This window comes from Dasypus novemcinctus, chromosome 11, assembly GCF_030445035.2.
Source record: "Dasypus novemcinctus isolate mDasNov1 chromosome 11, mDasNov1.1.hap2, whole genome shotgun sequence".
In the NCBI taxonomy this organism is placed as follows: domain Eukaryota; kingdom Metazoa; phylum Chordata; class Mammalia; order Cingulata; family Dasypodidae; genus Dasypus; species Dasypus novemcinctus.
Window position 1 is genome coordinate 99,510 of NC_080683.1, and position 12,386 is coordinate 111,895.

Consider the following 12,386-nt stretch of genomic DNA (forward strand, 5'->3'; position numbering starts at 1 on the left):
ACTTCTGAGAACTAAGCATTGTGTGCAGAGATATTTCAGCTATCTCCTTATGTTCAGTTTTTGTGCTAACATTCCTATCTGTAAAACTGGCATTTACACTATAGGAAAGCATAACCGGCGGTATAGCAGCTAACTCTTTAAACCTAAATGAAACAACATGGCACATATGATTTACTTCTGAGACCTAAGAATTCTGTGCAGAGATTTTGCGACTATCTCCTTTCTTTCAGTTTTTGTGCTAACATTCTTATCTGTAAAACTAGCATTTACACTATAGGAAAGCATAACCGGTGGTATAGCAGCTAACTGTTTAAACCTAAATGAAACAACATGGCACGTATGATTTACTTCTGAGAACTAAGCATTGTGTGCAGAGATTTTTCAACTATCTCCTTTTCTTCAGTTTTTTTGCTAACATTCCTACTGTAAAACTACCATTTACACTGCAGGAAAGCATAACCGGTGGTATAGAAGCTAACTCTTTAAAACTAAATGAAACAACATGGCACATATGATTTACTTCTGAGACCTAAGGATTCTGTGCAGAGACTTTGCGGCTATCTCCTTTCTTTAATTTTTTTTGCTAACATTCTTATCTGTAAAACTAGCATTTACACTATAGGAAATCATAACCGGCGGTATAGCAGCTAACTCTTTAAACCTAAATGAAACAACATGGCACATACGATTTACTTCTGAGAACTAAGCATTGTGTGCAGAGATTTTTCAGCTATCTCCTTTTTCAGTTTTGTTGCTAACATTCCTATCTGTAAAACTACCATTTACGCTATAGGAAAGCATAACTGGCGGTATAACAGCTAACTCTTTAAACCTAAATGAAACAATATGGCACATATGATTTACTTCTGAGAACTAAGCATTGTGTGCAGAGATTTTGCAGCTATCTCCTTTACTTCAGATTTTGTGCTAACATTCATATCTTTATACTAGTATTTACTATATACTAAAGCATAACTAAGGGGATAGCAGCTAACTCTTTAAACCTAAATGAAACTACAGGCACATATAATTTACTTCTCAGAACTAAGCATTGTGTGCAGAGATTTTGCGGCTATCTCCTTTCCTTCAGGTTTTGTGCTAACATTCCTATCTGTAAAACTACCATTTACCCTATAGGAAAGCATAACCGGCGGTATAGCTGCTAACTCTTTAAACCTAAATGAAACAACATGGCACATATGATTTACTTCTGAGGCCTAAGAATTCTGTGCAGAGATTTTGCGGCTGTCTCCTTTCTTTCAGTTTTTGTGCTAACATTCTTATTTGTAAAACAAGCATTTACACTATAGGAAAGCATAACCGGCGGAATAGCATCTAACTCTTTAAACCTAAATGAAACAACATGGCACATATGATTTACTTCTGAGAACTAAGCATTGTGTGCAGAGAATTTGCAGCTATTTCCCTTTCTTCAGTTTTTGTGCTAACATTCCTATCTGTAAAACTAGCATTTACACTATAGGAAAGCATAACCGGCGGTATAGCAGGTAACTCTTTAAAACTAAATGAAACAACATGGCACATATGATTTACTTCTGAGACCTTAGAATTCTGTGCAGAGATTTTGCGGCTATCTCCTTTCTATTAGTTTTTGTGCTAACATTCTCATGTGTAAAACTAGCATTTACACTATAGGAAAGCATAACCGGCGGTATAGCAGCTAGCTCTTTAAACCTAAATGAAACAACATGGCACATATGCTTTATTTCTGAGAACTAAGCATTGTGTGCAGAGATTTTTCAGCTATCTCCTTTTCTTCAGTTTTTGTGCTAACATTCCTATCTGTAAAACTACCATTTACACTATAGGAAAGAATAACCGGTGGTATAGCAGCTAACTCTTTAAAACTAAATGAAACAACATGGCACATATGATTTACTTCTGAGAACTAAGCATTGTGTGCAGAGATTTTTCAGCTATCTCCTTTTCTTCAGTTTTTGTGCTAACATTCCTATCTGTAAAACTAGCATTTACACTATAGGAAAGCATAACCGGCGGTATAACAGCTAACTCTTTAAAACTAAATGAAACAACATGGCACATGTGATTTACTTCTGAGACCTAAGGATTCCGTGCAGAGATTTTGCGGCTATCTCCTTTCTTTCAATTTTTGTGCTAACATTCTTATGTGTAAAACTAGCATTTACAGTATAGGAAAGCATAACCGGCGGTATAGCAGCTAGCTCTTTAAACCTAAATGAAACAACATGGCACATATGATTTACTTCTGAGAACTAAGCATTGTGTGCAGAAATTTTTCAGCTATCTCCTTTTCTTCAGTTTTTGTGCTTACATTCCTATTTGTATAACTACCATTTACACTATAGGAAAGCATAACCGACGGGATAGCAGCTAACTTTAAACCTAAATGAAACAACATGGCACATATTATTTACTTCTGAGAACTAAGCATTGTGTGCAGAGATTTTTCAGCTATCTCCTTTTCTTCAGTTTTTGTGCTAACATTCCTATCTGTAAAACTAGCATTTAAACAATAGGAAAGCATAACCGGTGGTATAGCAGCTAACTCTTTAAAACTAAATGAAACAACATGGCACATATGATTTACTTCTGAGACCTAAGAATTCTGTGCAGAGATTTTGCGACTTTCTTCTTTCTTTCAGTTTTTGTGCTAACATTCTTATCTGTAAAACTGGCATTTACACTATAGGAAAGCATAACCGGCGGTATAGCAGCTAACTCTTTAAACCTAAATGAAACAATATGGCACATATGATTTACTTCTGAGAACTAAGCATTGTGTGCAGAGATTTTGCAGCTATCTCCTTTACTTCAGATTTTGTGCTAACATTCATATCTTTATACTAGTATTTCCTATATACTAAAGCATAACTAAGGGGATAGCAGCTAACTCTTTAAACCTAAATGAAACTACATGCACATATGATTTACTTCTGAGACCTAAGGATTCTGTGCAGAGATTTTGCGGCTATCTCCTTTCTTTCAATTTTTGTGCTAACATTCTTATGTGTAAAACTAGCATTTACAGTATAGGAAAGCATAACCGGCGGTATAGCAGCTAACTCTTTAAACCTAAATGAAACAACATTGCACATATGATTTACTTCTGAGAACTAAGCATTGTGTGCAGACATTTTTCAACTATCTCCTTTTCTTCAGTTTTTGTGCTAACATTCCTATCTGTAAAACTACCATTCACACTATAGGAAAGCATAACCGGCGGTATAGCAGCTAACTCTTTAAACCTAAATGAAACAACATGGCACATATGATTTACTTCTGAGAACTAAGCATTGTGTGCAGACATTTTTCAGCTATCTCCTTTTCTTCAGTTTTTGTGCTAACATTCCTATCTGTAAAACTACCTTTTACACTATAGGAAAGCATAACCGGCGGTATACCAGCTAACTCTTTAAACCTAAATGAAACAACATGGCACATATGATTTACTTCTGGGAACTAAGCATTGTGTGCAGAGATTTTCCAGCTATCTCATTTACTTCAGATTTTGTGCTAACATTCATATCTTTATTCACGTATTTACTATATATGAAAGCATAACTAAGGGGATAGCAGCTAACTCTTTAAACCTAAATGAAACTACATGCACATATGATTTACTTCTCAGAACTAAGCATTGTGTGCAGAGATTTTGCGGCTATCTCCTTTACTTCAGTTTTTCTGCTAACATTCCTATCTGTAAAACTACCATTTACACTATAGGAAAGCATAACCGGCGGTATAGCAGCTAACTCTTTAAACCTAAATGAAACAACATGGCACATATGATTTACTTCTGAGACCTAAGAATTCTGTGCAGAGATTTTGCGGCTGTATCCTTTCTTTCAGTTTTTGTGCTAACATTCTTATTTGTAAAACTAGCATTTACACTAGAGGAAAGCATAACCGGCGGTATAGCAGCTAACTCTTTAAACCTAAATGAAACAACATGGCATATATGATTTACTTCTGAGAACTAAGCATTGGGTGCAGAGAATTTTCAGCTATCTCCCTTTCTTCAGTTTTTGTGCTAACATTCCTATCTGTAAAACTAGCATTTACACTATAGGAAAGCATAACCGGCGGTATAGCAGCTAACTCTTTAAACCTAAATGAAACAACATGGCACATATGATTTACTTCTGAGAACTAAGCATTGTGTGCAGAGATTTTTCAGCTATCTCCTTTTTCAGTTTTTTTGCTAACATTCCGATCTGTAAAACTACCATTTACACTATAGGAAAGCATAACCGGCGGTATAGCAGCTAACTCTTTAAACCTAAATGAAACAACATGGCAAATACAATTTACTTCTGAGAACTAAGCATTGTGTGCAGAGATTTTTCAGCTATCTCCTTTTCTTCAGTTTTTGTGCTAACATTCCTAACTGTAAAACTGGCATTTACACTATAGGAAAGCATAACCGGCGGTATACCAGCTAACTTTTTAAAACTAAATGAAACAACAAGGCACATATGATTTACTTCTGAGACCTAAGAATTCTGTGCAGACATTTTGCGGCTATCTCCTTTCTTTCAGTTTTTGTGCTAACATTCTTATCTGTAAAACTACCATTTACTCTATAGGAAAGCATAACCGGCGGTATAGCAGCTAACTCTTTAAAACTAAATGAAACAACATGGCACATATGATTTACTTCTGGGAACTAAGCATTGTGTGCAGAGATTTTCCAGCTATCTCCTTCTCTTCAGTTTTTGTGCTAACATTCCTATCTGTAAAACTACTATTTACACTATAGGAAAGCATAACCGGTGGTATAACAGATAACTCTTTAAACCTAAATGAAACAATATGGCACATAGGATTTCCTTCTGAGAACTAAGCATTGTGTGCAGAGAATTTTCAGCTATCTCCCTTTCTTCAGTTTTTGTGCTAACATTCCTAGCTGTAAAACTAGCATTTACACTGTAGGAAAGCATAACCGGCGGTATAGCAGGTAACTCTTTAAAACTAAATGAAACAACATGGCACATATGATTTACTTCAAAGACCTAAGAATTCTTTGCAGAGATTTTGCGGCTATCTCCTTTCTTTCAGTTTTTGTGCTAACATTCTTATCTGTAAAACTAGCATTTACACTATAGGAAAGCATAACCGGCGATATAGCAGCTCACTCTTTAAACCTAAATGAAACAACATGGCACATAAGATTTACTTCTGAGAACTAAGCATTGTGTGCAGAGATATTTCAGCCATCTCCTTATGTTCAGTTTTTGTGATAACATTCCTATCTGTAAAACTGGCATTTACACTATAGGAAAGCATAACCGGCGGTATAGCAGCTAACTCTTTAAACCTAAATGAAACAACATGGCACATATGATTTACTTCTGAGACCTAAGAATTCTGTGCAGAGATTTTGCGGCTATCTCCTTTCTTTCAGTTTTTGTGCTAACATTCTTATCTGTAAAACTAGCATTTACACTATAGGAAAGCATAACCGGTGGTATAGCAGCTAACTGTTTAAACCTAAATGAAACAACATGGCACATATGATTTACTTCTGAGAACTAAGCATTGTGTGCAGAGATTTTTCAGCTATGTCTTTTTCAGTTTTTTTGCTAACATTCCTACTGTAAAACTTCCATTTACACTGTAGGAAAGCATAACCGGTGGTATAGCAGCTAACTCTTTAAAACTAAATGAAACAACATGGCACATATGATTTACTTCTGAGACCTAAGGATTCTGTGCAGAGACTTTGCGGCTATCTCCTTTCTTTAATTTTTTTTGCTAACATTCTTATCTGTAAAACTAGCATTTACACTATAGGAAATCATAACCGGCGGTATAGCAGCTAACTCTTTAAACCTAAATGAAACAACATGGCACATACGATTTACTTCTGATAACTAAGCATTGTGTGCAGAGATTTTTCAGCTATCTCCTTTTCTTCAGTTTTTGTGCTAACATTCCTATCTGTAAAACAGGCATTTACACTATAGGAAAGCATAACCGGCGGTATAGCAGCTAACTCTTTAAAACTAAATGAAACAACATGGCACATGTGATTTACTTCTGAGACCTAAGGATTCTGTGCAGAGATTTTGCGGCTATCTCCTTTCTTTCAATTTTTGTGCTAACATTCTTATGTGTAAAACTAGCATTTACACTATAGGAAAGCATAACCGGCGGTATAGCAGCTAACTCTTTAAACCTAAATGAAACAACATGGCATATATGATTTACTTCTGAGAACTAAGCATTGTGTGCAGAGAATTTTCAGCTATCTCCCTTTCTTCAGTTTTTGTGCAAACATTCCTAGCCGTAAAACTAGCATTTACACTATAGGAAAGCATAACCGGCGGTATAGCAGCTAACTCTTTAAAACTAAATGAAACAACATGGCACATATGATTTACTTCCGAGACCTAAGAATTCTTTGCAGAGATTTTGCGGCTATCTCCTTTCTTTCAGTTTTTGTGCTAACATTCTTATCTGTAAAACTAGCATTTACACTATAGGAAAGCATAACCGGCGATATAGCAGCTCACTCTTTAAACCTAAATGAAACAACATGGCACATAAGATTTACTTCTGAGAACTAAGCATTGTGTGCAGAGATATTTCAGCTATCTCCTTTTGTTCAGTTTTTGTGCTGACATTCCTATCTGTAAAACTGGCATTTACACTATAGGAAAGCATAACCGGCGGTATAGCAGCTAACTCTTTAAACCTAAATGAAACAACATGGCACATATGATTTACTTCTGAGAACTAAGAATTCTGTGCAGAGATTTTGCGGCTATCCCCTTTCTTTCAGTTTTTGTGCTAACATTCTTATCTGTAAAACTAGCATTTACCCAATAGGAAAGCATAACCGGTGGTATAGCAGCTAACTCCTTAAACCTAAATGAAACAACATGGCACATATGATTTACTTCTGAGAACTAAGCATTGTGTGCAGAGATTTTTCAGCTATGTCTTTTTCAGTTTTTTTGCCAACATTCCTACTGTAAAACTACCATTTACACTATAGGAAAGCATAACAGGCGGTATAGCAGCTAACTCTTTAAAACTAAATGAAACAACATGGCACATATGATTTACTTCTGAGACCTAAGGATTCTGTGCAGAGACTTTGCGGCTATCTCCTTTCTTTAATTTTTTTTGCTAACATTCTTATCTGTAAAACTAGCATTTACACTATAGGAAATCATAACCGGCGGTATAGCAGCTAACTCTTTAAACCTAAATGAAACAACATGGCACATACGATTTACTTCTGAGAACTAAGCATTGTGTGCAGAGAATTTTCAGCTATCTCCTTTTCTTCAGTTTTTGTGCTAACATTCCTATCTGTAAAACTGGCATTTACACTATAGGAAAGCCTAACCGGCGGTATACCAGGTAACTCTTTAAAACTAAAGGAAACAACATGGCACATATTATTTACTTCTGAGAACTAAGCATTTTGTACAGAGATTTTTCAGCTATCTCCTTTTCTTCATTTTTTGTGCTAACATTCCTACCTGTAAAACTATCATTTACACTATAGGAAAGCATAACCGGCGGTATAGCAGCTCAGTCTTTAAAATTAAATGAAACAACATGGCACATATGATTTACTTCTGAGACCAAAGAATTCTGTGCAGAGATTTTGCGGCTATCTCCTTTCTTTCAGTTTTTGTGCTAACATTCTTATCTGTAAAACTAGCATTTACACTATAGGAAAGCATAAGTGGCTGTATAGCAGCTAACTCTTTAAAATTAAATGAAACAACATGGCACATACGATTTACTTCTAAGAACTAAGCATTGTGTGCAGAGATTTTTCAGCTATCTCCTTTTCTTCAGTTTTTGTGCTAACATTCCTATCTGTAAAACTGGCGTTTACACTATAGGAAAGCATAACCGGCGGTAGAGCAGCTAACTCTATAAACCTAAATGAAACAACATGGCACATAGGATTTACTTCTGAGAACTAAGCATTGTGTGCAGAGATTTTGCAGCTATCTCATTTACTTCAGATTTTGTGCTAACATTCATATCTTTATACTAGTATTTACTATATACGAAAGCATAACTAAGGGGATAGCAGCTAACTCTATAAACCTAAATGAAACAACATGGCACATATGATTTACTTCTGAGACCTAAGAATTCTGTGCAGAGATTTTGCGGCTATCGCCTTTCTTTCAGTTTTTGTGCTAACATTCTTATCTGTAAAACTAGCATTTACACTATAGGAAAGCACAGCCGGCGGTCTAGCAGCTAACTCTTTAAACCTAAATGAAACAACATGGCACATATGATTTACTTCTGAGAATTAAGCATTGTGTGCAGAGATTTTTCAACTATCTCCTTTTCTTCAGTTTTTGTGCTAACATTCCTATCTGTAAAACTACCATTCACACTATAGGAAAGCATAACCGGCGGTATAGCAGCTAACTCTTTAAACCTAAATGAAACAACATGGCACATATGATTTACTTCTGAGAACTAAGCATTATGTGCAGACATTATTCAGCTATCTCCTTTTCTTCAGTTTTTGTGCTAACATTCCTATCTGTAAAACTACCATTTACACTATAGGAAAGCATAACCGGCGGTATAGCAGCTAACTCTTTAAACCTAAATGAAACAACATGGCACATATGATTTACTTCTGGGAACTAAGCATTGTGTGCAGAGATTTTCCAGCTATCTCCTTCTCTTCAGTTTTTGTGCTAACATTCCTATCTGTAAAAGTACTATTTACACTATAGGAAAGCATAACCGGCGGTATAGCAGCTAACTCTTTAAACCGAAATGAAACAATATGGCACATATGATTTCCTTCTGAGAACTAAGCATTGTGTGCAGAGATTTTGCAGCTATCTCATTTACTTCAGATTTTGTGCTAACATTCATATCTTTATTCACGTATTTACTATATACGAAAGCATAACTAAGGGGATAGCAGCTAACTCTTTAAACCTAAATGAAACTACATGCACATATGATTTACTTCTCAGAACTAAGCATTTTGTGCAGAGATTTTGCGGCTATCTCCTTTCCTTCAGTTTTTGTGCTAACATTCCTATCTGTAAAACTACCATTTACACTATAGGAAAGCATAACCGGCGGTATAGCAGCTAACTCTTTAAACCTAAATGAAACAACATGGCACATATGATTTACGTCTGAGACCTAAGAATTCTGTGCAGAGATTTTGCGGCTGTCTCCTTTCTTTCAGTTTTTGTGCTAACATTCTTATTTGTAAAACTAGCATTTACACTATAGGAAAGCATAACCGGCGGTATAGCAGCTAACTCTTTAAACCTAAATGAAACAACATGGCATATATGATTTACTTCTGAGAACTAAGCATTGTGTCCAGAGAATTTTCAGCTATCTCCCTTTCTTCAGTTTTTGTGCTAACATTCCTTTCTGTAAAACTAGCGTTTACACTATAGGAAAGCATAACCGGCGGTATAGCAGCTAACTCTTTAAACCTAAATGAAACAACATGGCACATATGATTTACTTCTGAGAACTAAGCATTGTGTGCAGAGATTTTTCAGCTATCTCCTTTTTCAGTATTTTTGCTAACATTCCTATCTGTAAAACTACCATTTACACTATAGGAAAGCATAACCGGCGGTATAGCAGCTAACTCTTTAAAACTAAATGAAACAACATGGCACATATGATTTACTTCTGAGACCTAAGGATTCTGTGCAGAGACTTTGCGGCTATCCCCTTTCTTTCAGTTTTTGTGCTAACATTCTTATCTGTAAAACTAGCATTTACACTATAGGAAATCATAACCGGCGGTATAGCAGCTAACTCTTTAAACCTAAATGAAACAACATGGCACATACGATTTACTTCTGAGAACTAAGCATTGTGTGCAGAGAATTTTCAGCTATCTCCTTTTCTTCAGTTTTTGTGCTAACATTCCTATCTGTAAAACTGGCATTTACACTATAGGAAAGCATAACCGGCGGTATACCAGCTAACTCTTTAAAACTAAAGGAAACAACATGGCACATATTATTTACTTCTGAGAACTAAGCATTTTGTGCAGAGATTTTTCAGCTATCTCCTTTTCTTCAGTTTTTGTGCTAACATTCCTACCTGTAAAACTAGCATTTACACTATAGGAAAGCATAACCGGCGGTATAGCAGCTCAGTCTTTAAAATTAAATGAACCAACATGGCACATATGATTTAGTTCTGAGACCAAAGAATTCTGTGCACAGATTTTGCAGCTATCTCCTTTCTTTCAGTTTTTATGCTAACATTCTTATCTGTAAAACTAGCATTTACACTATAGGAAAGCATAAGTGGCTGTACAGCAGCTAACTCTTTAAACCTAAATGAAACAACATGGAACATATGATTTACATCTGAGAACTAAGCATTGTGTGCAGAGATTTTTCAACTATCTCCTTTTCTTCAGTTTTTGTGCTAACATTCCTATCTGTAAAACTACCATTCACACTATAGGAAAGCATAACCGGCGGTATAGCAGCTAACTCTTTAAACCTAAATGAAACAACATGGCACATATGATTTACTTCTGAGAACTAAGCATTGTGTGCAGACATTTTTCAGCTATCTCCTTTTCTTCAGTATTTGTGCTACCATTCCTATCTGTAAAACTACCATTTACACTATAGGAAAGCATAACCGGCGGTATAGCAGCTAACTCTTTAAACCTAAATGAAACAACATGGCACATATGATTTACTTCTGGGAAATAAGCATTGTGTGCAGAGATTTTCCAGCTATCTCCTTCTCTTCAGTTTTTGTGCTAACATTCCTATCTGTAAAAACTACTATTTACACTATAGGAAAGCATAACCGGCGGTATAGCAGCTAACTCTTTAAACCGAAATGAAACAATATGGCACATATGATTTCCTTCTGAGAACTAAGCATTGTGTGCAGAGATTTTGCAGCTATCTCATTTACTTCAGATTTTGTGCTAACATTCATATCTTTATTCACGTATTTACTATATACGAAAGCATAACTAAGGGGATAGCAGCTAACTCTTTAAACCTAAATGAAACTACATGCACATATGATTTACTTCTCAGAACTAAGCATTGTGTGCAGAGATTTTGCGGCTATCTCCTTTCCTTCAGTTTTTGTGCTAACATTCCTATCGGTAAAACTACCATTTACACTATAGGAAAGCATAACCGGCGGTATAGCAGCTAACTCTTTAAACCTAAATGAAACAACATGGAATATATGATTTACTTCTGAGAACTAAGCATTGTGTGAAGAGAATTTTCGGCTATGTCCTTTTTCAGTTTTTTTGCTAACATTCCTACTGTAAAACTACCATTTACACTATAGGAAAGCATAACCGGCGGTATAGCAGCTAACTCTTTAAAACTAAATGAAACAACATGGCACATATGATTTACTTCTGAGACCTAAGAATTCTGTGCAGAGATTTTGCGGCTGTCTCCTTTCTTTCAGTTTTTGTGCTAACATTCTTATTTGTAAAACTAGCATTTACACTATAGGAAAGCATAACCGGCGGTATAGCAGCTAACTCTTTAAACCTAAATGAAACAACATGGCATATATGATTTACTTCTGAGAACTAAGCATTGTGTGCAGAGAATTTTCAGCTATCTCCCTTTCTTCAGTTTTTGTGCTAACATTCCTATCTGTAAAACTAGCATTTACACTATAGGAAAGCATAACCGGCGGTATAGCAGCTAACTCTTTAAACCTAAATGAAACAACATGGCACATACGATTTACTTCTGAGAACTAAGCATTGTGTGCAGTGATTTTTGAGCTATCTCCTTTTCTTCAGTTTTTGTGCTAACATTCCTATCTGTAAAACTGGCATTTACACTATAGGAAACCATAACCGGCGGTATAGCAGCTAACTTTTTAAAACTAAATGAAACAGCATGGCACATATGATTTACTTCTGAGACCTAAGAATTCTGTGCAGACATTTTGCGGCTATCTCCTTTCTTTCAGTTTTTGTGCTAACATTCCTATCTGTAAAACTACCATTTACACTATAGGAAAGCATAACCGGCGGTATAGCAGCTAACTCTTTAAACCTAAATGAAACAACATGGCACATATGATTTACTTCTGAGACCTAAGAATTCTGTGCAGAGATTTTGCGGCAATCTCCTTTCTTTCAGTTTTTGTGCTAACATTCTTATCTGTAAAACTAGCATTTACACTATAGGAAAGCATAACCGGTGGTATAGCAGCTAACTCTTTAAACCTAAATGAAACAACATGGCACATATGATTTACTTCTAAGAACTAAGCATTGTGTGCAGAGATTTTTCGGCTATGTCCTTTTTCAGTTTTTTTGCTAACATTCCTACTGTAAAACTACCATTTACACTATAGGAAAGCATAACCGGCGGTATAGCAGCTAACTC